Source organism: Nycticebus coucang, chromosome 9, assembly GCF_027406575.1.
Source record: "Nycticebus coucang isolate mNycCou1 chromosome 9, mNycCou1.pri, whole genome shotgun sequence".
Taxonomy (NCBI): domain Eukaryota; kingdom Metazoa; phylum Chordata; class Mammalia; order Primates; family Lorisidae; genus Nycticebus; species Nycticebus coucang.
The window spans coordinates 106522723-106549516 of record NC_069788.1 but is presented as its reverse complement, the minus strand read 5'-3'; the positions used below and the strand labels follow the sequence as shown (position 1 = coordinate 106549516).

Genomic DNA, 26794 nt, shown 5'->3' with positions numbered 1-26794 from the left:
GGAAGGAAAAGGGAGATGTTTCACCTGCTGAGGAGGTAGCCCTGGGCGGCGGGAGCAGTGTGGGAGGCAGAAACAGCAGGACCAAAAACAGAGAGACAGGTACCCAAGGGGTCCATGGAGTGGCAGGCCAGTTGTCCAACTTGGCTGCAGTGTAAGACATGTTTGGAGGGACAGGGATACAGGGGTGTGGCAACACAAGTTTTGTTTCATAAATATTCATTGAGAAAAAAGGAAAGAGACCATGTTGGGTTTTTCTCACCTAATTTTATTGCTACATGATAAACAGGTAGGGGATCTCCAGGTGTGTGCCTGTGTGTGGCCAAGGGATCTGTGTCTGCGGAGATTTATTAGTAATATTTTTTAACGCTACTTACTGGGTGACATGTTGTCATAACAAGGGTGTGATTTGGGTCGTGTTAATATCCCTATTTTGCAGATGAGAAAACTGAGGCTTTGAAAAATAAAAAAACTCATGCAGGGTCACACAGCCCTAGTAACTGTTGGGTTCAGGAATTGAACCCAGGTCTAGCTGATTCCAGAGCACAGGCTGTTACCCTCTGTGGAGCAGCCTGCAGTTGACATCTGAGGGGAATTGACACTCCGATGCTGAGGGCTTAGCCGTGGTTCCTTTCAGAGTGAGTTTTCCATGTGAATTTGGCAAGACATCTGTGCTTGGGGGGGCTTTCAAGGTGACTTAATCATGTCCATGAACCTGGTCATTGACTGAAATTGTACCCTGGAGCAAAGATGAACAAAGATAGCTCTGGCTTCTTCATTCCTATTTGTGAAAATTGGCAGATTTACTGACTAACCACATAGTGGCCAAATTAATGAGGAGATATGAGCAATTGAGTCTAAAACTGTTTTGGGGAGCTTTAAACTACTGTTTCAATGAAAGAAAAAATGCCCAAATCAAAGGGGAAATTAGTGATCAGGTAAAAATTAGAATTAAGATCTTCTATCTCCAAGTTCAGTATATTTTCTATTATATTTAAAAAAATAAAAGGACCTTACAAAGAAGATATTTGGAGAGAAGGGACAAAGAAAGGCAAGGACATGGCAGATACAGAGAGAGTGATGGGGCGGACAGTGCATAAATTTGGGAGAGGAGGATACTAAAGGGAACTGTCCTGAATCCTGGCAAATGCCCTTCACTTTTATAAGCCCTGTGAGTTTCTCTTTCCTTGTTAGGGCTAATGCAGATAGAAGGAAAGTAGCGATCAGAACAATGCAGTTTCCCAGAGGGCACTTTAACAGAACCCTCCTGTGGCTCCATACTATTGTTAATGCTCCCCTTACTCTGGTCTCCTGGGCTTGCTAAACTGCTCTATACCACTTAAGGAAGGCTGTATCGCTAATTGTGCTGAACACCTTCAGAGGTGGCACTATGGAGCGGCAAGCAAGACCAGGCAAGTCAGGCTTTAATGGGTTTGATTGTGGTCTCTGGAGTGAAAACCACCTCTCAAAAGCTGCTACAAGACAGCTATTGGGAGGTTTGGTAGGAAGATTTAGTGCTGCTCTTTGAGGGATCGATGTCTAAGCTCTTCAAAACCTTCTGCCACCTTGGATAGATTCTAGTTGATTCCCCGGTGGGTACAATCTAACTGTCATCCACATCAATTTATTTATCTTAATGGGAGCCTATCCCTGGATTATGAGGTCCTCATAGCCTAGTTATTGGGTAGGACAAGCACACACCAAGTGATGAATGAAGGTTAACTGCTGAGTTGTATAGTCCTGATGGCCTGTTCATGGTGCAGAAAGAGAAGATATTCTAGGGGGTCTGCAATGGTCATGACTGGGGAGGTGAGGATTGTAGAATACCAAGAAACTACTTTAGAGAGACGGGTGGTTGGCATCCGAACAGATTCCTGGCAGTTGGGAGCAACCTGTGGATAGGGAATGAGAATATACACAGAATGGCTGGAGTGAAACAGAAATTGTATGTTTCTCTTGAATATAACAAGGACAAAGTCAAGTTTGCTTTTAGTTTGTCTTTAACATCCGCCCTAATGCTTACTAATTTCCCATATTCCAAAAGAGCTGTCAGTCCTCAGGCTCAGAGTCTTCAGAGGACATCCGTATCTACTGACAACTTATTGGTATTTTATTTCATTCTGTAGGGTGAATATTACTTATCTGAAATGCTTGGAACCAAAAGTGTTTCAGATTTCTTTTTTTTGGGAGGGGGGAATATTTGCATGCACATGGTGAGGTATTTGGGGATGGAACTCAAGTCTGAACATGAAATTCACTTGTTTTATATATTCCCTGAATCTGTCACATGTGGTCAAGTGTCACCAAGTTTTGAATTTCGGAGCATTTTTGATTTTAAATGTGCAGATTAAGGGTACTGGACTTGTATTTATTTTTATGGTACTTCCATAGGCAAATGGCACTGGTTTTTCTATTTATAGGACTCATTTAAAATGATTTTAAAATGAAAATCTATGTAGGGAAGAAGTGAGGCAATTTTAAGAGAAAGGTGAAGTAAATAACACTTCAGTCAGTACGTAGATGGTGTGAAATGTGTGACATTGTTATCACATTGTCCCAAGTGTGCAAAAGCTGTTGTTGAAAAAGAGTGAGCACGATAGGATGTTGATCCCATTCTAAAGTTCCTAATCATCCTTCCACTTCTCACCACAGATATTCCGACACCATGGAATTGCCATACCGTTCCCTCAGAAACCATTAGCATCATCTTAGTCCCTTATTCCTGCTGACTCTCTTTCTTAAAGTGGAAATATTTTTTGCAGACCACTCACACCTAGCCTTACACGTGGTAGGTCCCTGTAAATACATGACAAATAAATTTAAAATGAGTCAATAGATAAATTAGTTGTGACTTTTTCAAAAGAAGTTCCAACTGTCTTGTAATAAGGGTCAAAACGAAGATAATGGTAACAGTAAGCCAGAGGAAGGACCTGATCTGGGTGACACCTGTAAGTGAGAAATAACAGATCAGAGTGGATGTTCCTCAAACCTTAATCTCCACACGCAGCATATGGGCATTTTGTTAAAATGCAGGTTCTGATTCAGTACGAGGTCTGAGAGTCTGAATTTCTAAGAAGCTCCCGGGGGTGGCTGCTACGGGTGCTTCTTGGACTGTTTGTTGAGTTGTAAAATTTTAGATAATAAAAGAGAGGAGAAGAATCAAAATGAATTCCAATGTCTTAGACCACTTTAAAATTTTTAAAAAACTATAGTTTTATTGCCCTGCATTGATTATCTAGCTTTGTATCTCATTGAGCTATTTTCCAGAATTCCATTTTTTTCACAGCCTGGACCGAATACCTGTTCTCATGGGCTCTTTTGTACTGATTTGTGTTGTGGGTTCCTTCATTAAACGGGTAAATTTTAAAAAAGAAGAACTAAAAAAAAATTTCCTCCTGAAACCTTGTAACTTCGGGAGATTCTTTTCTCTATAAACTTGGATAATGTCTTTTAATTTTACAATTTCTTGTTTTATATCTGTAACTCATTATTTTTGGTTACATTTTATTCTTGTTTCTCATAAATATAAAGGCCCAGTTGGCTCCTAGAAAACAATGATTAGAAGAGGGCTGTGAAATGCTATAACATGATGACCTCATGAAGATGGGTGTTTGCACTTGAGGAATGAAGGTTGCCCAAGGTCACCCGATAAGGGACAAATCTGCTATGCAAACTCAAGTCCTCTGACTGGGCACTCTTGCCTTAACACTCATCGCCATTTCAGTATTTGTTGATTAGCAACAAAAACTCAACCTTCTGAATATTGCTCTTGCTTCTGGGACTATAGGTGAACAGTGTGTGGGCCAAGGATTACAGAGGTGAGATTCTTTTTGCTTCTGGGGCATAGAGAAGAGAGGATTCAGGGCCAGCAGGCTCTGCTGCCCACCTAGCAATTATCCTTTTATTGAAGTGTACTTTGGGGATGGGCAAACTCTGACAGAAGGATTAAGGAACCAATACAGAATTAGGTCCCTCCCTCCCCTGCAGTGATAAACCTTACTTAACATTATTTTATTATTTGAATTTTTAAGTTTAGAAGCTTCGGTCAAGAACCACAAATTAAGTTGTGTACTTCAGTTTTCCCAGCTTGTAGCTGTCACCAGGCTGTGATTATTCCTCGACACCCTTCCTCCACGTTAGAATCTTCACCAGCCTTGAAACCTAGAACAGGATTATTTATTTTAGATTGGTTTTCTTTAGTTAATTTTTATCATACCTGTACTTTCCCCCCTTATTTTCTTATTTGCGTGCTTTATGTCTGCTGTTCCTTAGTTGCTGTGACAGTTCCCAGATACGTGGAATTAGCGACATCAGGTATTACCTTTGGAAAACTCAGTGGTCACACAGCATCATAAGGGTAAATGCCAAGCCTGGCCTGAGTCCAGATGGTATAGAGGTCATTTGTGGTGAAGGTTCTGGACCTGAGCTCCCTTAGGGACCACAGAGTGGTATCTCTTTGTTTTCCTGTCTCTTTCTCTATGTAAATACTCACATACTTATGTGTTAGTGTGTATGTGTATATATATTTACATGCATATGTGTATGCAAATAAATAATAATAAGATCAACATCTTGAAAATGGGGATACTACCCTGTTTTCCCGAAAATAAGACATCCTCAGAAAATAAGACCTACTTACAGGAATGATAAGACATCCCCTGAAAATAAGACCTAGGGAGCATCTTTGGGAACACACCTTAAAATAAGACACTGCAGGGAAACAGGGTATATTGAAAAAGAGAATGTAAAAGACAACTATCACCCCTAATTTTTCAACCAGAAATAGCTGTAATATATACATTTTAGTATACGAAGAATTTTCTTATACATAGGAGAGAACACATTTAATTTTTTTTAAATATTTCTGATTTATTTCCTTTTATTGAAACTTTAAAATATGATCATGCTGGTCAAACAATATAAAATATTACTATACAGCAAGGAAACCAACCATCAATAAATACATTTTGATTACAATGATGTATTTTTGGAAAGGAAAGGAAATATATACCCACCTATTGGTCTGGTACAAAATTGAGTTATGAAATAACAATAATTACAGTACCTGATATTGTGACTTAACATCTACACATTTGTCACTGTTTTCATCAAAAATGATCTTTTTGCATATTCATATTCATTGAATAGTGTGACCAAATGTATCAACCTATTTTTGTTGATAGGTGAAAAAAGGACACTTTTTTACTCTTTTTAATTTCAAAACATTTTGTCACATGAAGCACCAGATACATGAATAGTTAGGAAAAGTCTAAAAGACAGGGATGACTTTGTAGAGATTGCACTTTCAGGAACAGCAATGCTGTCACTAAAATGTTTTCATGAGGAGGCGCTTCATAAATCCCTAACATTTTATTAAAAGCATTTCCCTATGAAGTCTTTGGTCTTTTGATTATTTTAAATTACATGTGATTTTTTTTCTTGATCATCAAAGTAATATATGGTTATTGTAGAAAATTTGAATACTGAAAAATATTAAAGAAAAAAGTAAAATCTCTATTTCACCATTCACAGTTAATAGCTATTAACTTTTAGTATATTTTCACCATAGGTAGATAGATCTACATATAGATATATATAAATATCTTCAGATGTCCGTATCTATATTTATTAATGAACTAAATAAAATGTGATAATTTCTAACAAAACTGGGTCATGTGAGATTTACAATATTGTAATCTTTTTTCCATTTAGATTTTAGCATAATCTTTCCCTATGTTAATAAAGGTCCTAATTTATTAGTCCTAATAAATGTTCAATTTTTAAATGGCTAAATAATATTTCTTTCTGTGTTAATAATAAAATCATAAGAATTTAATACGCCAAGCTAAATGAGCCCAGTAGTTCATTCATCCCATATTCTGTGTCTAAGTAAGTGGCATTTGATAGTTGGAGGGGTAGCATAGTTCCTTATATATTATACAACTCTAATATTCTGAATATATCTTCAATAGATCCAATGCTATTATCATCATTAAAGGGTGATGATATTGATTTCTAAGTATTAGAAATGTGCACATTAATTGTTATAATATTAACTAGATAGTTAATATTTTAACTCTTTGAGGTGGATTCTCTTACCTCTACTTTATAGTTGAGGAACCTGAGAATCAAAAATAGAGATTAAATAACTCATAGTTAATAAGTGACTGAGCTTCAATTTCAACAATTTAATACTATCACCATCCATGTTCTTAGTCACTACACTAAACTCAATATTGTCAATAAATTCATCTATTCCTCTCTTGAATGTGTTTATTTTCAGCTTATACGCTCTTGGGTAACATGATTCACAATCAGAATTTTTATTCCATACCTGATGTGTATAATGTATTACACTCAGTTCTGCTGAGAAATACACAGAAATAAAAGCTCTAGTACTTGTCGAAGAGGTTCCTACAGTCTCTCCAGGGCTGCAGAGTTCACCTGTGTATGAAGATTAGCTTAGTAAAAGGCTCAAGCATCCATATAGATTAGTAAGATAGTAGCTCTTCCTTAGTAGTACAAAAATAATTTTCAAATTAGTATTATGGTTCAGAAGTATCATTTTGGATAATGTGGCCTAGAATGCCCTGCTAGGTCAATAAGTATCTGTGAGAGCAGAGAATAATTGATTGCTGGTCATCATGAAATATTTTCTTTTTTATTTGTTTTGCATTTAATACATTACATGAGTTAACAGTAAGTTCTTTTGTTTAATACTATCTATATAGTTTCTAAGCCCAGCTCATAAAAATTGAGTTCTTAGTCCTTTTCCCATGTATTTACTTGGAGTAGTGCTTTATTTTACTTACTTTATTTCAGAGTATTACAGGTGTACACAAGGTTTGGTTGCATAGTTTCCTTACAGTTTTGAGTCAAAGCTGTAAGTGAACCCTTCACCTAGACAGCATGCGTTGCACCCTTTAGGTGTGAATTTACCCATCCTCTTCTCCCACTCCCACCTGTTATATTTTGTTGAGTTTTACTTCCACATATGCACATAAGCATTGGTCATTCATTTCCATCTAACATTGAGTACATGCAGTGTTGTTTTTTCCATTCTTGTAAGACAAAAAATATATTCTAATTTGAAAATGTGCTTCTTCATTTTGGTATTTTCAATTTGTTAAACAAGATCATGTTTGATATCTTTATTTTCAAATATACTAGTCCCCTCTTATTCAGATTTGCTTTTCACAGTTTCAGTTACATTAGGTCGACCATGGTCTCAAAGTAGTAAATGGAAAATTATAGGAATGAACGGTTTGTAAATTTTAAATTTCACCTTCATCTGAGTAGCATGATGAAATCTCACACTGTCCTGCTCCATCCCAGCTAGGATGTGGATTATTTTTTTGTCCAGCATCTTCATGCGGTCTGTGCTACCACCATCTCAATTTCTGATCAGCTCTTATGGTATCTCACTGCTTGTGTTCCAGTCACAAGTGACTCCAAAAGGAAAGAGCAGTAATGCTGGCATATTCTTATCATTGTGCTATTTTATTGTTAGTTATTAACTTCTTACTACACCTAATTTATAAATTAAACTTTATTACAGGAAATGTGGACAAACATTGTATAAACAGGGTTCAATACTATCTTTGGTTTGGGGCATCCACTGGGGGTCTTGGAACATATTCCTCAAGGATTGGGGTGGCTACTATAATTCTATCTGGACGGTTATTAGGTTGTGTTCATTCTTGAAGACTCACCAAGAACCAATACTGTATATGGTCCAAAACTCGGTTTCAGATAGTCACACACCCATACCTAGATCGGTGGACTTTGAAAGGCTACTATGTAGAATATAGTCTGAAAATTATTTTATAGAGCTTAGCCATGTGGTCATTTTTTTATGAATAATTCTTCAAATACTTACAAATTTAATGTCAGCTATATTGAAAGTATATTGAAATTATACTATATTAATGACAGCTATATTGAAATTACCTTCCCTGCCCTTCCCTCATTTTAACTCTGATCCTCATACCGCTAGTGAATTCAGAATTCTAACTTAGTGTTGTACAATTTCAAAGTCTCTGCCCTTTTATCATACTGTCTTGCCTCTGGTTAAATACCTTCTTTGTTTAGATCCTTATATAACATAGAGACAGATATAATCCTTCTAAATGGTCTCATAATTTTGTATAAACCCAAGCAGATAATCGTATTGGGCGATATGGGATTTAGGGAAATTCATTCTGATAACCATGAGAAGGAATTTATAGGTCAGTGTGGCATTATATTAATCCTTTTTCATCTTATTATATATTTGGCTCAGAATATAAAAATGTGTACTGACATGAGATCTGTACGTTAGGTAGTTATTTATTTTTCTTTGAATAATTCCTTTCTAAAACAAAATGTTGGCCAGCAGAGATGGTGAAAATGCTGGATGGTTAGTCTCCTTTGCCAGGATTTGTCACATGTTTCCTAAAGGACTTTGCCAGGATCCATGACCTGCTTCACAAAGGACTTAACTTGATTAGAAACATTGGACTCGGGAGCTGAAGGAAATATTTGAACTTGTTCAGTCTACAGGTTCTCAGAGTTCAGTGTGCTTCAGAGTCCACCCGAGGGGCACATTATAACACAGCTTGCAGGACCCACACCCAGAGTTTGATTCAGTAGCTTTTGGGTGGGACTTGAGAACGCATCATTAGCATGTTTTCCTGTGATGCTGATGTTGCTGTTCTGACTACAAGACTTTCTTTTTATAGATGAGGAAACTGAGGATGTGAGTCATTCGTGTACATACATTAATCAAATCCTATTCCTTTTCTGCTAGAAATCCTCATGTGATTTCCTGGTACACTTGGAATAAAATCCCAAATCGTAATTACCCAGAAGATCTTGAATGCCCTGTTCCTGCCCATCCTTTCACATCATGATCCCCACAGATCTGTACTGCCCTTCATTCCAGTTATATAATAGACACATTCTTAGTTCAGCAACTGCTACAAGCAGTTGCCAAAGAACAATGAGTGAAGGTTTTACTTGCAGGGGGGTCCTACCCATGACCACGACCCATGGGCTGATTTTTTGAGGACTTTTTGCTTATCTGTGATGTCAGATATCAAGAAAAGTATGAGCAATGTTTTTTTTTTTTCTTTTCAGCTAATCAGCTTTTGTTAGTGTTTGGATATTTAATATGTGGCCCAAGACAATTCTCATTCTTCCAGTGTGCTGCAGAGCAAATAAAGGTTGGACATGCCTGATTACAGAGACTTTCAATCCCATTTTTCAATGTCTGCCCTTCCTTGAGCCTCAAATTATAGCTAATAGTGTATACGCCTCATGCACTATGGTTTCTCTGTATACTTCCACGTGACAGGTCCATCCTGACTTCTCTATTTTATCCAGTAGGCAGTGTGATCACCATTATAACAAAGCTAACAGGTATTCATCAGTTATCAGCTAAGTGCTAGCTATTGTAACCACCAATATTGAGACTTAGACTCTAATTGGTGGGACTTGCATCTTCATTTGTAGAAAATAAATGATATTTTGTCTCGATTATATCCTGAAATAACTGTTACATGTGCCTAAACAGCCTATTGCAGTTAAATAACGGCAACAACCTTTTCTCCTGGCTTCTATTTTACTGACCATTTAACAGAGACTCAGGTGGTGTCTGGAGGGAAAGAAAGGAGCTTTAGGATGAAATTCTTACAAGATACATGAAAAGATTAAATGGGAGGTAAGCACAGTCACATTAAAACAAAGTTCAATACCTCAAGTTGTCATGTTTGGCTTCATAATTGAAAGATTTGGGCCTGTGGCTCATGGAGTAGGGCGGTGGTCCCATATACCAGAGGTGGCAGAGTCTAGCCTAGCCCCAGCCAAAAAACTGCAAAAAATAAAATAAAATAAAATAATTGAAGGATTTATGTGAGTCAATAAAAGAAAGCTATTTGGTGTACTTTACATGCCACATCTCAACTGTTTTGAGAATGTTTTATGCATCTCATGTTCTCAATAATAGAAATGTCTCATACACTGAGATTACTTTTGAGGGTTAAAATATCCCATAGGCTGCTACCCACGGGGTGGTAACAATAGAAGCTCCTCCTAGAAGCTCCTTTAGTCTGACCTGACAAGAAGGTTTCAGACAAATACTGCTTCCTTGGTAAAGTTAGCTTTGGGTCAAAATACAATGATAAGTTGGATGCACAAATTCTCTTTTTATTTTTTAAAGACCAGAAAAAGTTGGAAACAATCTTACTTCTTATAGGAGGTTTTAAATAACATCAGTTTTATACAAGCTAATTCTTCCAGTATTTTTTGTTGTTGTTGTTGTTTCCTTTAACAAACTATTTTCCCAGAAAATATTATGTATTAGTATATTTTAAGATTTTTATCATAAAAATATCTTTTTGTCCCTTTCTTTTATATATTTATATATATATAAAATATATATATTTTCCCCTCCTTCTTATGTTCTTTCATGTAAGCATTGATGGCATATTTATTCTGCACAGTTATTTCACACTTACAGTGTACCTGGCTTATTTGTTTTAAATACTGAACCCCAGTAAAACTGAAGTCCAGAGATGGGACCTTTGTAGTGGTGAGCCCTTCTGTCACAAGCATGGCTGAATACTTCAGAAATGAAATCAACTTGGATAGAAACAAACACACCCCACCACCACCTCTCTTACCCGGGCTGGGGTACAGTGGTGTCAACATAGCTCACTGCAACCTCAACCTCCTGCCTCAAGTGATTCTCCCACCTCAGCCTCCCAAGTACCTGGGACTTACAGGCATGTGCCACCATGCTCAACCTATGCTTAAGTTTTTGGTAGAGCCGAGATCTCACTATTATCCAGTCTGGTCTCAACTGGTCTTCCTGCCTAAGCCTCCTAGAGTGCTGGGGTTACAGGCATCATCATCCACTGTATTTGGTTCATACCAAATTTTGTACCATTTATGCCATCTTTCATTCTAATGCACAACTGTATGCACATTTAAATATATGCTGCTAATAAAATTTCTGAAGAAAATACCAGCAAATTTAATTAAAATTTATATCATACACAAGGGATATTTTCTCACAAATGTGAGGATAATAAAGCATCAAGAAATACATTAATTAAATTTAAGATAAGAATATTGAAGATAAAGGAAGAAAAACAATAACTTTTATACCTGCAAAAAGTTTTAATATAGTCAAAGGATGTATTAATAATAATATGAACAAGCTTATATTGGAAGAAAACTTTTTTATCTCAAAAAGGGATAGCTATCAAGAACCTACAGAAAATATTGCAGTTATTCCTGAGAAAAAGAGCAAGAATGAACACTGACATTGCTTCCATTGATTGTTGAAATGGAAAAACTAGCCAATGGAATAAAGCCAAAACAAAACAAAACAAAAATATTCAGCAGCCTAAAGATTGAGGAGGAATGTACTGGAATTCGCTTATTTGTAGAAAGTTTACAAGGGTCTATAGGGAAACTACTAGAACTAAAAATAATATCAGCGAATTTGTTAGGTGGAAGATAAATATAAATCTAATTAGCCTCTTCCTATGATTACAATTAAAAATTAAAATGTAGAAGGTAAGTAAATTCCTATATACAATACCAAACAAAGTAAGGTAGCTAAGAATAATAAATAATTCAAGACATTTTTGGGAAAAAATGACAAAATATTATTGAAGGTTCTAAAATAACAACCTAAATAAACCATCAATATCTATCTTATTCATGCATGGATAGACTCAATAACATAAAGGTGCCAATTCTTCCAAAATTACTTTATAAATTCAATATAGTTCCACTCAAAACTGAACAATAATTTATCATGGAATTTGACAAGCTGATTCTAAAACTCATGTATAAGTGCAAGGGACCAAAAACAGCCAAGACAACTCTGAGGGGGTGGGGTTTGGGGGAGTACAAGATAAAAGACTTGCCCTACTATTAATAGATACCAAGACATATTTTATCTTCAAAATAATTAAGATTGTGTGTCACTGATACAAAATATGCACACAGACCTATAGGATATAATAGAGCTCCATAACTGTCTCAGGCAATATGGAAAATCCATGCACGACCAGGTTGGCATTATAAATCAATGATTAATAAACTTGTCAATAAATGGTGCTGGAATACTTAGTTATCCATATGGAAAAAATAAAATTAGACTTTATTTTATATCACATAAAAACAAATGAAGAGAATATAAACATTTAACTGTAAAATACAAACTTTTAAAATTTTAAGAAGAAAATCAAAGTTAACAACTTTATGACCTACAGGTGGGAAAGATTTCTCTTTTTTCTTTCTTTTTTTCTTTTGAGAGAGTTTCACTCTGTCACCCTGTAAGTAGTATCCTCCTAGCTCACTGTAGCCTCCAACTCCTGGGCTCAAAGGATCCTCCTCCCTCAGCTTTCCGAGTAGCTGGAACCACACTGCAGCCCCACATCACCATGCCCAGCTAAATTTTTTATATTTTTGATAGAGGCAGGATCTCACTCTTGTTCAGGCTGGTCTTGAACTCCTGGCCTCAAGTGATTTTCCCACCTCAGCCTCCTAGAGTACCAGGATTACAGGTATGAGCCATTGCCCCAGGATGAAAAAAAAATTTTTTTTAAAGGCCAGAAAGAAAAACACAGACTATAAAGAAAATATTGATAAATTTTATTACAATTAAATTTAAGACTTATGTTCAAAGAAAGATATAATAAATTCAAAGGCAGTCCATACACTGGGAAACATTTGAAATGCATGTAACATAGAAAGGGTTGGTACATAAAATTATGTAACGACCACCTGTGAATCAATAAGAAAAAGGCAACCTCACAGAAAAAGAAACAAAAGATGTAAATAAGGAAATGACAGATGCTGAAACCAAAATGGATAGGCAACATAAAAAACCACATATGGCTACACTAGTAATCTCGAGAATATCTCAATATTGAGATATTCCTTCAAACCACCAAAGTAGCAAAAGTTTATAACTCACCCAATATTAAGTGCTGCCAAAGAGGAGGAGAAATGAGGAATCTCATGTCCCAAAAGGTGGGAGGATAGGCCAGTATGGGAGCTCATGCCTATAATCTCAGCACTCCAGGAGGCTGAGGCAGGAGGATTGCTTGAACCAGGACTTCAAGACAAGCCTGAACAAGAATGAGACCCGTCTTTACTAAAAATAGAAAAATTAGCCAGACTTTAGGGCAGGCTTCTGTAGTCCTACCTACTTGGGAGGCTGAGACAGGAGGATTGCTTGAGCCCAGGAGTTTGAGGTTGCTGTGAGATATGATGATGCATGCCATGGCACTCCAGCCTGGGGCAATAACTGAGATGCTGTCTCAAAAATAAATAAATAAATAAACAAATCAATAAATAAATAGTGGAAAAATAAATTTGAACCAGTGACTTTGGGGTACAATTTAGCATTAAAGGTTTGTGTGACTTTTGGCCTAGCAATGGCACATCTGTGTAAATGATTTAGAGAAACTGTCAAACCAGCTCATACTGAGATACTATTAGAATGCACATTGCTTGTAACATAAAAAAAAACTCAGAGAAAGACCAAATCATGAGGCGGAGCAAGATGGCGGCCGAGTAACAGCTTCCTTGAATCTGGGCACCGTGAGTCTGGGGAGATAGGACTCCAGACATCTCTGGCTGGTGGGATCTGCCTATCATCGCCCCTGTGAGGATACAGGGAGTCAGCAAGAGACTTCTGGACCCCAAGAGGAGGACTGAAACAGTGGAAAACGGCAAGTGGTCGCGTGTGTTCAATCCGCGACTGTAAGTTCAGTAGCAGCGAGACTGCAAACCAGAAAGGCCTTACCTGTGAACTGTTTTGGTGTCTTTGGACTTGGCACTCAGTTGAACTGCCTTGAGGAGAGCCTGAGTGGGAGTGTGGAGAACTTTGGCCGTTGTCTAGGGCCCCAGTCTGAGCCGCTGAGCCAGACGGAGCTAATAGTGTTTGGCTGTGGGTCACGGGGAGCCACTGTGAGCCATCTGCCCCGACAAGCTCCTCCCTCAGGGTCACAGAGCTAGAATCGGGTGGGAGCTGGTAACCCAGCGACCAAGTAGCCTAAGGGTGGGGTCTGAGCCGCCTTGCAGCCCTAACTCTCAGGGGCAGAGGGAGACCAGTTTTGGCACACTGGGTAAGTGGATAGCCACTTCAGCAGTGATTCCAGCTACAAGCACTTTCCTGGGAAAGCTTCTGCTCAGCAAGTTTACAAGCTCAAAGTGCCTTTTAAGTGGGCTGAAGAGAGATTTAGGGTGTCTACCTGCTGGGGTTTGAGAAATCAGCAGCCTCCAGTCGTATCAGAATGGTGATTAACATCTCATACCCCAGAAGACCACGTGTTGCCCAGACAATATTCAATAACATATACATACTGCTTGGTTTTTGGTTGTGTTTTTTTTTTTTGTTTGTTTGTTTGTTTTTTTTGGTTTGGTTTTTTTTTTGTTTATTTTGATGTTGTTGATGTTGTTTTGTTTTTAATTTCAACCTTTTCCATACAGATCCTTTTTCTTTCTCAATTTTTCTAGTTTAATTATAATTTCCCATTGCTGCCTTTTTCAATAACTAGAACTTCATTTTTGCTAGTATTTCTACCGCTATTATTTGGTTTTTCACCCAATTTTATCCCGTAAAGTTTCCTGTTTGCTTGTTTTGGTTTGAATTATAGCATTTTTGTATTTCCTCTCTACTTGGTGGAGGTGGGGTACTATGTCTGATCAGGTTAGCAAAGAGCTGCTGATCTCAAGGGAACCACCCAACTGGGCACCCCTCGAAGGTGGGGTTTCTTTAAGGTTGTGTCAAAGTACCCTACTGTACACCTATATTGCTCTGTCTCCCTCTTTCTGTGCCTCTCTTCTTTTTGTCAATATTCCTTTTACCCACCCCCTCTCCTTTCTCCATTTTTCTTTTTTTTTTCCTTACCACTCGGTCCTCCTTTCTTTCATCCCTTTTTTGCTCTTCAACCTTCTCACCCTTCTGGTCCTGTAACACTTAGTCCACAGGCACGAGAACTTAAAGAGCAAGAGGAAGTGAAAGGAAAATTAGGGCAAGGAAACAGATAAAAGAAATCACTCATGAGGAAGAATCAGCAGAAAACTCCAGGCAACATGAAGAACCAGTCCAGAACAACCCTGCCAAGGGACCATGAGGTAGCTACTGCAGATGATTCCACCTATAAAGAAATGTTAGGAATGACAGAAAGGGAATTTAGAATACATATGTTGAAAACAATGAAAGAAATGATGGAAACATTGAAGGAAACTGCTAATAAAGTGGAAAATAACAAAAAGGAAATCCAAAAACAGAATCAAATAAGAGATGAACGATATGAAGAATATAAAAAGGATATAGCAGAGCTGAAGGGACTGAAACCGTCAATTAGGGAACTTAAAGATGCAATGGAAAGTATCAGCAACAGGTTAGACCATGCAGAAGAAAGAATTTCAGAAGTAGAAGACAAAGTTCTTGAGATAACTCAGATAGTAAAAGAGACAGAAAAGAAGAGAGAGAAAGCAGAACGTTCACTGTCAGAATTATGGGACTTTATGAAGCGTTCCAATATACGAATTATAGGAATTCCAGAAGGGGAAGAAGAATGCCCCAGAGGAATGGAAGCCATACTAGAGAATATTATAAAAGAAAATTTCCCAAATATCACCAAAGATTCTGACACACTGCTTTCAGAGGGATATCGGACCCCAGGTCGCCTCAACTCTAACCGAGCTTCTCCAAGACACATTGTGATGAACCTGTCCAAAGTCAAGACAAAAGAAAAGATTCTGCAAGCTGCCAGGAGTAAGCGCCAGTTGACCTACAGGGGCAAATCCATCAGAGTGACTGCAGACTTCTCTAATGAAACTTTCCAAGCAAGAAGACAATGGTCATCTACCTTTAATCTGCTTAAACAGAACAATTTCCAGCCCAGAATTCTGTACCCTGCTAAGCTAAGTTTCAAAATTGACGGAGAAATCAAATCGTTTACGGATATACAAACATTGAGGAAATTAGCCACAACAAGACCAGCTCTACAGGAAATACTTCAACCTGTTCTGCACACTGACCACCACAATGGATCAGCAGCAAAGTAAGAACTCAGAAATTAAAGGACAGAACCTAATCTCCACACTGATGCAAAAGATAAAACTAAGCAATGCACTCTCACAAAATAAGACGAATAGAATACTACCACACTTATCAATTATCTCAATAAATGTTAATGGCTTGAATTCCCCACTGAAGAGACATAGATTGGCTGACTGGATTAAAAAACACAAGCCATCCATTTGCTGTCTGCAAGAAACACACCTCGCTTCAAAAGACAAATTGAAGCCAGAAGTCAAGGGTTGGAAGACAATTTTTCAGGCAAATGGAATTCAGAAGAAAAGAGGAGTTGCAATCTTATTTTCAGATACATGTGGATTTAAAGCAACTAAAGTCAAAAAGACAAATATGGTCACTTTATATTGGTCAAGGGAAAAATACAACAAGAAGACATTTCAATTCTAAATATTTATGCACCCAATTTAAATGCTCCCAGATTCTTTTTTTTTTTATTTTATCTTTTAAACTATATAGAAGTTTATTTTTCTTTTTTTTTAAATTAAATCATAGCTGTGTACATTGATATGATCATGGGGCATCATTCACTAGCTTCACAGACCGTGTACCAAGTTTCACATATACCCTTGTAAGATGCACCGCTGGTGTAATCCCACCAATCCCCTTCCCTCTACCCACCTCCCCCCACCCTCCCCTCCCTTTCCCCCTTCCCCCTATTCTTAGGTTGTAACTGGGTTATAGCTTTCATGTGAAAACCCTAAATTAGTCTCATAGTAGGGCTGAGTACATTGGGTACTTTCTCTTCCATTCTTGAGATACTTTACTAAGAAGAATATGTTCCAGCTCCATCCATGTAAACATGAAAGAGGTAAAGTCTCCATCTTTCTTTAAGGCTGCATAATATTCCATGGTGTACATATACCACAATTTATTAATCCATTCGTGGATCGATGGGCACCTGGGCTTCTTCCATGACTTAGCAATTATGAATTGGGCTGCCATAAACATTCTGGTACAAATATCTTTGTTATGATGTGATTTTTGGTCTTCTGGGTATATGCCCAGGAGAGGGATTACAGGATTGAATGGCAGATCTATTTTTAGATCTCTAAGTGTTCTCCATATCTCTTTCCAAAAGGAATGTATTAATTTGCATTCCTACCAGCAGTGCAAAAGTGTTCCCTTTTCTCCACATCCGCGCCAACATCTCTGGTCTTGGGATTTTGTGATATAGGCTAGTCTCACTGGAGTTAGATGGTATCTGAAAGTAGTTTTGATTTGCATTTCTCTGATGATTAAAGATGATGAGCATTTTTTCATATGTCTGAAGGCCGCACGCCTGTCTTCTTCAGAGAAGTTTCTCTTCAAATCCCTTGTCCAGCCTGTGATGGGATCCCTTGTTCTATTCTTGCTAATGCGTTTGAGTTCTCTGTGGATTCTCGTTATTAAACCTCTGTCGGAGACATAACCTGCAAATATCTTCTCCCATTCTGAGGGTTGTTTGCTTGCTTTATTTACTGTGTTCTTGGCTGTGCAGAAGCTTTTTAGTTTGATCAAGTCCCAGTAGGGTATTTTTGAAGCTGCTTCAATTGCCTGGAGGGTCCTCCTCATAAAATACTCGCCCATCCCAATCGCTTCAAGGGTTTTCCCTGCACTCTCCTCTAGTATTTTTATAGTTTCATGTCTTAAGTTTAAATCTTTGATCCAGTGAGAGTCTATCTTAGTTAGTGGTGAGAAGTGTGGGTCCACTTTCAGTCTTTTACAGGTTGCCAGCCAGTTCACTCAGCACCATTTGTTAAATAGGGAATCTTTTCCCCACTGAATGTTTTTAATTGGCTTGTCAAAGATTAAATAACGGTAAGTAGCTGGATTCATCTCTTGATTCTCTATTCTATTACAGACATCTACCTCTCTGTTTTTGTGCTAATACCATACTGTTTTGATCACTATTAATTTGTAGTATAGTCTGAGGTCTGGTAGCGTAATTCCTCCTGCTTTGTTTTTATTTCTGAGTAATGGCTTGGCTATTCGAGGTTTTTTCTGATTCCATATAAAATGAAGTATTGTTTTTTCCAGATCTTTAAAGTATGACAGTGGAGCTTTAATAAGGATTGCATTGAAATTATATATTGCTTTGGGTAGTATAGACATTTTAACTATGTTGATTCTTCCCAGCCATGAGCATGGTATGTTTTTCCATTTGTTAATATTTTCAGCTATTTCTTTTCTTAGAGTTTCACAGTTGTCTTTATAGAGATCTTTCACGTCCTTTGTTAGATAAATTCCCAGATATTTCATCTTCTTTGGCACTACTGTGAATGGGATAGAGTCCTTAACTGTTTTTTCAACTTGACTGTTGTTGGTATATATAAAGGCTACTGATTTATGAATGTTGATTTTGTAACCTGAGACGCTGCTGTATTCCTTGATCACTTCTAAGAGTTTTGTAGCAGAGTCCCTAGTGTTTTCCAGATATACTGCCGCCTCTCGCCTCCCATCCTCCGCCTGGGCGCCTCGAGGGTCTGGGGGTGCCGCCGCCCCGCGGATCTCTTCCGAACCACCGCCCCGTGCCGTCTCCGGTCCTGCCGGTCGCAATCACACTCCCTTGGGGTCGCGCCCTTCGGTGCATCTCGGTCTGCGTGGCCATGGCTGGCGGGCCTCGCGATGACTCCCCCCTTGGTGGGGGGGGCCTGCCGCGGGACCTGCCGCGTCCGGCCCCGCGTCCCGCCTCCCACCCTGGATGGGTTCCGTTCCCCTCCTCCCTGCCGCCCTCCCCTCCGCTACCGGTCGTCTGCCGTCCAGGTTGGGTCCAGCGGGTGGGGACAAGGAGTGGGTGGGGGATCCGTCCTGTCGCGGGCGGGTAGCGCCATCGGGGCCCAAGTCCCACAGTGGATCACGGCCAGGGGCCATGGCTGGTGGCGGGGGTCGGGTCGTGGTGAACTGCGCCCCGGCCTTCCCTTGTCCCATCCGCCCTCCTGTCCAGGTACCTAGCGCATCCTGGCGCGGAGGTTTAAAGACCCCTGGTGGGGCCTTCCTTCCAGCTCGCTCGTGGCGTGACCGTAATAAAAAAAAATAAAAAGAAAGATATACTATCATATCATCCACGAAGAGTGAAAGTTTGATCTCTTCTGACCCTATATGGATATGCTTGATCGCCTTTTCTTCCCCAATTGCAGTGGCTAAAACTTCCATTACAATGGAAGTTCCATTAAAAAGCAATGGAGACAATGGGCAGTCTTGTCGCTCCCAGATTCTTGAAACAGACCTTACTCAGTCTGAGCAATATGATATGTGATAATACCATAATAACAGGGGACTTTAACACTCTTCTTACAGAGCTGGACAGATCCTCTAAACAGAAAGTAAACAAAGATATAAGAGATTTAAATGAGACCCTAGAACAACTGTGCTTGATAGACACATATAGAACACTCCACCCCAAAGATAAAGAATATACATTCTTCTCATCACCCCATGGAACATTCTCCAAAATTGATCATATCCTGGGACACAAAACAAATATCGACAGAATCAAAAGAATGGAAATTATACCTTGTATCTTCTCAGACCATAAGGCACTAAAGGTGGAACTCAACTCAAACAAAAATGCTCGACCCTACCCAAAGGCATGGAAATTAAACAATCTTCTATTGAATAACAGATAGGTGCAGGAAGAAATAAAACAGGAAATCATTAACTTCCTTGAGCATAACAACAATGAAGACACAAGCTACCAAAACCTGTGGGATACTGCAAAAGCAGTTTTCAGAGGAAAATTCATTGCTTTAGATGCCTACATTCGAAAAACAGAAAGAGAGCGCATCAGCAATCTCACAAGAGATCTTATGGAATTGGAAAAAGAAGAACAATCTAAGCCTAAACTCAGTAGAAGAAAAGAAATATCTAAAATCAAATCAGAGATCAATGAAATTGAAAACAAAAGAATCATTCAGAAAATCAATGAAACAAGGAGTTGGTTTTTTGAAAAAATAAATAAAATAGATAAACCATTGGCCAGACTAACGAGGAATAGAAAAGTAAAATCTCGGGCGGCGCCTATGGCTCAGTGAGTAGGGCGCCAGCCCCATATGCCGAGGGTGGCAGGTTCAAACCCGGCCCCGGCCAAACTGCAACAAAAAAATAGCCGGGCGTTGTGGCGGGCGCCTGTAGTCCCAGCTACTCGGGAGGCTGAGGCAAGAGAATCGTGTAAGCCCAGGAGTTGGAGGTTGCTGTGAGCCATGTGACGCCACGGCACTCTACCGAGGGCGGTACAGTGAGACTCTGTCTCTACAAAAAAAAAAAAAAAAAAAGAAAAGTAAAATCTCTAGTAACCTCAATCAGCAATGATAAAGGGGAAATAACAACTGATCCCACAGAGATACAAGAGATCTGAATACTACTCTGAATACTACCAGAAACTCTATGCCCAGAAATTTGACAATGTGAAGGAAATGGATCAATATTTGGAATCACACCCTCTCCCTAGACTCAGCCAGGAAGAAATAGAGCTCCTGAAGAGACCAGTTTCAAGCACTGAGATCAAAGAAACAATAAAAAAATCTTCCAACCAAAAAATGCCCTGGTCCAGATGGCTTAACTCCAGAATTCTATCAAACCTTCCAGGAAGAGCTTATTCCTGTACTGCAGAAATTATTCCAAAAAATTGAGGAAGAAGGGATCTTCCCCAACACATTCTATGAAGCAAACATCACCCTGATAGCAAAACCAGGAAAAGACCCAAACAAAAAGGAGAATTTCAGACCAATCTCACTCATGAATATAGATGCAAAAGTTGTCAACAAAATCCTAGCCAATAGATTACAGCTTATCATCAAAAAAGTCATTCATCATGATCAAGTAGGCTTCATCCCAGGGATAGAAGGCTGGTTTAACATACGCAAGTCCATAAACGTTATCTACCATATTAACAGAGGCAAAAATAAAGATCACATGATCCTCTCAATAGATGCAGAAAAAGCATTTGATAAAATCCAGCATCCTTTTCTAATTAGAACACTGAAGAGTATAGGCATAGGTGGCACATTTCTAAAACTGATTGAAGCTATCTATGACAAAGCCACAGCCAATATTTTACTGAATGGAGTAAAACTGAAAGCTTTTCCTCTTAGAACTGGAACCAGACAAGGTTGTCCTCTGTCACCTTTACTATTCAACATAGTGCTGGAAGTTCTAGCCAATACACATAGGCAAGACAAGGAAATAAAGGGAATCCAAATGGGAGCAGAGGAGGTCAAACTCTCCCTCTTTGCTGATGATATGATCTTATACTTAGAGAACCCCAAAGACTCAACCACAAGACTCCTAGAAGTCATCAAAAAATACAGTAATGTTTCAGGATATGAAATCAATGTCCACAAGTCAGTAGCCTTTGTATACACCAATAACAGTCAAGATGAGAAGCTAATTAAGGACACAACACCCTTCACCATAGTTTCAAAGAAAATGAAATACCTAGGAATATACCTAACAAAGGAGGTGAAGGACCTCTGTAAAGAAAACTATGAAATCCTCAGAAAGGAAATAGCAGAGGATATTAACAAATGGAAGAACATACCATGCTCATGGATGGGAAGAATCAACATTGTTAAAATGTCTATACTTCCCAAAGCAATCTACCTATTCAATGCCATTCCTATCAAAATACCAACATCGTACTTTCAAGATTTGGAAAAAATGATTCTGCGTTTTATGTGGAACCGGAAAAAAACCCGTATAGCTAAGGCAGTTCTCTGTAACAAAAATAAAGCTGGGGGCATCAGCATACCAGATTTTAGTCTGTACTACAAAGCCATAGTGGTCAAGACAGCATGGTACTGGCACAAAAACAGAGACATAGACACTTGGAATCAAATTGAAAACCAAGAAATGAAACTAACATCTTAGAACCACCTAATCTTCGATAAACCAAACAAGAACATACCTTGGGGGAAAGACTCCCTATTCAATAAATGGTGTTGGGAGAACTGGATGTCTACATGTAAAAGAGTGAAACTGCACCCACACCTTTCCCCACTCACAAAAATTGATTCAAGATGGATAAAGGACTTAAATTTAAGGCATGAAACAATAAAAACCCTCAAAGAAAGCATAGGAAAAACACTGGAAGATGTTGGCCTGGGGAAAGACTTCATGAAGAAGACTGCCATGGCAATTGCAACAACAACAAAAATAAACAAATGGGACTTCATTAAACTGAAAAGCTTCTGTACAGCTAAGGAGACAATAACCAAAGCAAAGAGACAACCTACACAATGGGAAAGGATATTTGCATATTTTCAATCAGACAAAAGCTTGATTACTAGGATCTATAAAGAACTCAAATTAATCCACATAAAAAAAGCCAACAATCCCGTATATCAATGGGCAAGAGACATGAATAGAACTTTCTCTAAAGATGACAGACGAATAGCTAACAAACACATGAAAAAATGTTCATCATCTCTATATATTAGAGAAATGCAAATCAAAACAACCCTGAGATATCATCTAACCCCGGTGAGAATAGCCCACATCACACAATCTCAAAACTGCAGATGCTGGCGTGGATGTGGAGAGAAGGGAACACTTTTACACTGCTGGTGGGACTGCAAACTAGTACAACCTTTCTGGAAGGAAGTATGGAGAAACCTCAAAGCACTCAACCTAGACCTCCCATCGATCCTGCAATCCCATTACTGGGCATCTACCCAGAAGGAAAAAAATCCTTTTATCATAAGGACACTTGTACTAGACTGTTTATTGCAGCTCAATTTACAATCACCAAAATGTGGAAACAGCCTAAATGCCCACCAACCCAGGAATGGATTAACAAGCTGTGGTATATGTATACCATGGAATACTATTCAGCCATTAAAGAAAATGGAGACTTTACATCCTTCGTATTAACCTGGATGGAAGTGGAAGACATTATTCTTAGTAAAGCATCACAAGATGCTTGAAGCATGAATCCTATGTACTCAATTTTGATATGAGGACAATTTATGACACGGTTATGGGGGGGAAGCAGAAAGAGGGACGGAGGGAGGTGGGTGGGGCCTTGGTGTGTGTCACACTTTATGGGGGCAAGACATGATTGCAAGAGGGACTTTACCTAACAATTGCAATCAGTGTAACCTGGCTTATTGTACCCTCAATGAATCCCCAACAATAAAAAAAAACAAAACCCACAAACTGATTCAGCAGTAGAGCCTAATGATAAGTTGTGGTATCTAAACACAGCATAATATGATCCTTAATACCATAATACCATGCTTTGCACAGTAGAGCAAAGCAAACTAGAGTTACTTGAAATATTAGTGAACCTAAAAGCCATATCTTAACTGTAAAAAGCAAGTTATTTAATCAAATTATATACCATGTATATAAAATTTGTAAACAATCAAAAATCTTCCAAAATATTTTATGTATAGATCCATATAAATCCATAGGTAGTGCACCTGTGGCTCAAAGGAGTAGGGCACCAGCCCCATTTACTGGAGGTATTGGGTTCAAACCCGGCCCTGGCCAAAAACTGCAAATAAAAAAAAAAAAAAAAAAAACAGAAAAGAATATATTATAAAAACAGGACATAGATTACTTCTAGAGGAAAAATCAGAGGGACTGCTCCAAGGATATTTACCTTTCCTCGTAATATTTTATTTCTTCAAAAAGAATCTGAAAAAATAGAGGAAAGTTATGAAGTATAAAAAAACCAGATTACAGGTACACATGTACTATTATTATTTCTACTTGTTTGAATGTTTAAAATATTTCAAAGTTAAAGAAAGAACCACCCAGCCTCACTGAGGTATCGATGCTGAGTGCTCAGCTAAGTTTATTCACTAAGTTTTTGCACTCTCTGCTCTCAGTGGGACTGACTGAAATTTATGACTCAGCAAAATGACTTATCACAACAGGGCATAATTAATTATTCAGACCCATTGAGAAAATGTCAAAATTGTGAATGTTAAATTCTGACATATCAAGGGTTAACTAGAGATATGCAAAACCAACTAAGGACTTAAAGAATCAAAATGAGAACAAAATAAAAGCTCTTTATGGTAATAGAGTTCAGTACAATGTAGAATCTCTTCTTCCCTGTGAAATTCATAGCATAGATCAGCATTTGCCTTCCTGAAGGATTATCTGTCTATATGAACAACAGCCACTAAATAAAAAACCACGCAGGTTAATATAATATAAAACAAAACATTCTTCTCACATGAAGGGGAAAGAACACTGAGCAAAGTGGCTGCACCTTGCCAAATACATCTTCAGCCCCTCAAACAGCTCTCCCATCCTTGACCTTCTCGTAGGAAACTTCTCCTTAAGCAGTTACACAGCTCTGCAAATGTTAGAGTGACATTTGGACTGGGCTTGTGTGATCAGCTCACCCGCTCTTCTGGGCTTCCCCCAGGGCCCTGCCAAGCTCTAGCAGTTGGTATTAGCCTTGCAGACCTCACCTCCCAGAACTAGCAATAACATTTACCGGCTACAGTTTTCTCCATTTTCAAATATTTCCTCTGGCCCACGTGACAGTGAGGCAGCTTCTCTAAAGACTGGGACCTGAAATGAGTGGTTTGGAGAGTTCCCTCCTATAAGAACTCTTAACATTTACTTTTCATTAAAGATTTTACTTGTGTTTTAATCGAGCTTCCCCCCTAGATACTCTAACAAATTTGAGAAAAATTAATTACTAAAATCTCACACCTCTGGGGAAGGGCACTCCTTTGATTATTCTCATGTCAGTGGAAACTCTGAAAGAAAAAATACCTCTGGTTGGTAAGGAATTAAACCTGAGCTGTTACCAAAAGTTGTTCACAATTCTTAAGAAATCAAAATCGATGAGGAAATTTCACAATGATAAATCATAACTGTAGAAAACAGTTTTGGAGGCTTGCTTTGCTTAATATATGATAGAGACTGGGCCTAATGACCTTAATTAAAATCAGGTACATTGTCTCATTTCTTGTACCTATGTTGACTCAGTGAATGAGCAGGGAATGAATTCAATATCCTCCCCCAAACTAAGGTGTCATGAGCTTATATTCTCCCTCTTTTATCAAGGAGGAAACTGAGGCTCAACTGAGAGATAAAGCGACTTGTCTAGTCATAAAGCCAGTGAGTGGCAGACCTGATGAACAGCCTGAGAAGTTAAGTGCTCTGCTGTACTCTGTGCTTGTAGAGGTCCATCCATGTCAAAAATATCATGATGAGCACCAACAGGGACAGTTAAAAGTGAATGAGAACAAAATGGAGTTTCAATTACGGATAAAGAAGGTGCGAGAGCATCACCAGTGGACAAACACTATCATAATCAATGTTACAGACAAGATGCCTTGGTGGGTGCTGAAATCAGTGGGTGAACACAGGAGGAGAAACAAGATTTACATATACTTAAGTATGTTCTCCAAGATACTGACCAACTTCAAAAGGAAAAGAAAATTTAAAAGTGAGGAGACCTAGTAGACACTAAGTACATCAAGAAAACAACACCAGGAACGAGGCATATCTCTATCATGAACCCCTTGGCAGAATGCACCAAGGACACAGCGTCATTTCTGTGTCATTCTGTGGTTATACAGAAATGTATAACCTCTCTCCAACCATGAAACAAAACGAAACAAAACACTGGAGAAACCCAACCTGTGATATTTGATACAGTATCTCTACAGTTCTCTTTAATAGGACATAAAAGATAAGCAAAGATGGAGGACCTGTTACAGCCTGGAGAAGATCGTGATGGAAAAACCACTAATGTGATGTAGGATCCTGCAATGAGTAGAAAACAGTAAAATTGGAATGAGATCTGAAGTTTACTTAAAATATTATATCAATATGTATTTGTCACAATTGGCTATCATTCTATAGTAATTTAAGGTATTAGCATTAGGGAAACTAGGGAGGGGGTATAAAATAACTGTTAGTATAATTTTTTTTTTTTTTTAGAGACAGAGTCTCATTTTGTCACCCTCGGTAGAGTGCTGTGGTGTCACAGCTTACAGCAACCTCCAGCTCTTGGGCTTAGGTGATTCTCTTGCCTCAGCCTCGCAAGTAGCTGGGTAGCTGTTGGTATAATTTTTGCAACCTTTTTATAGTATGTAAGCTAGAAATAAAATGTTTAAAACAACAACCAAAATAAAACAAACAGTCTGATAGGCACTATTGGTATTCAATGCTTGTACCAGATAGAAGGCTGTGGAGAAAAGTGGTCATCATACCTAAGAAGAGAGACAGGTAGCCAGGAAAAGCTGCGTAGAGAAGGTGATGCTCAGAGTCTTTTATTCATCTGCCATCTGTTTTATTGAGTACCTACAATGGGTCAGGCACTCTCCCAGAAAATAGCTACAAAGTAGTAGACAAGCAAAAATATGTATATAAGTTTGTGGAGCTTACAGTCTGGAAGGAGGAGTCAGATAAGCACATAAGCAAAATAAAAATAAAAAGGATATTATAAGTGCTGTCATGAAAAATAAATGAGCTGATGTGATAGAATATGTCCGGGGAGAGGGACAATTAAGCAGAGTGATTGGGCCATATCTTTCTGAGAAAATGGAGGTGAAGCTATTTGGGCCAGGGCCTGAATGGGCAAGAGCCAGCCGTGCAAAACGAACATGCAGCGGGTAATTCCACACTGAAGAACAGGCTGGCTGAATGCCTGAGTGCAAGAATGAATTGGCATGTTTGTGTTAAAAAAATAAAAATAGAAGGAGGCCAGCATGCTGGGCTGTAATGGACAAGGAGATG

The 26794-nt window shown here is 38.6% G+C and overlaps 1 protein-coding gene across 15 annotated transcripts in view; it reads left to right on the top strand.

The window, feature by feature from the left end:
* NRXN3 (neurexin 3) overlaps window positions 1–26794 on the top strand; it is a 1789915-nt gene that overhangs the window by 642317 nt on the left and 1120804 nt on the right. The gene's annotated exons all lie outside the window — the stretch shown is intronic.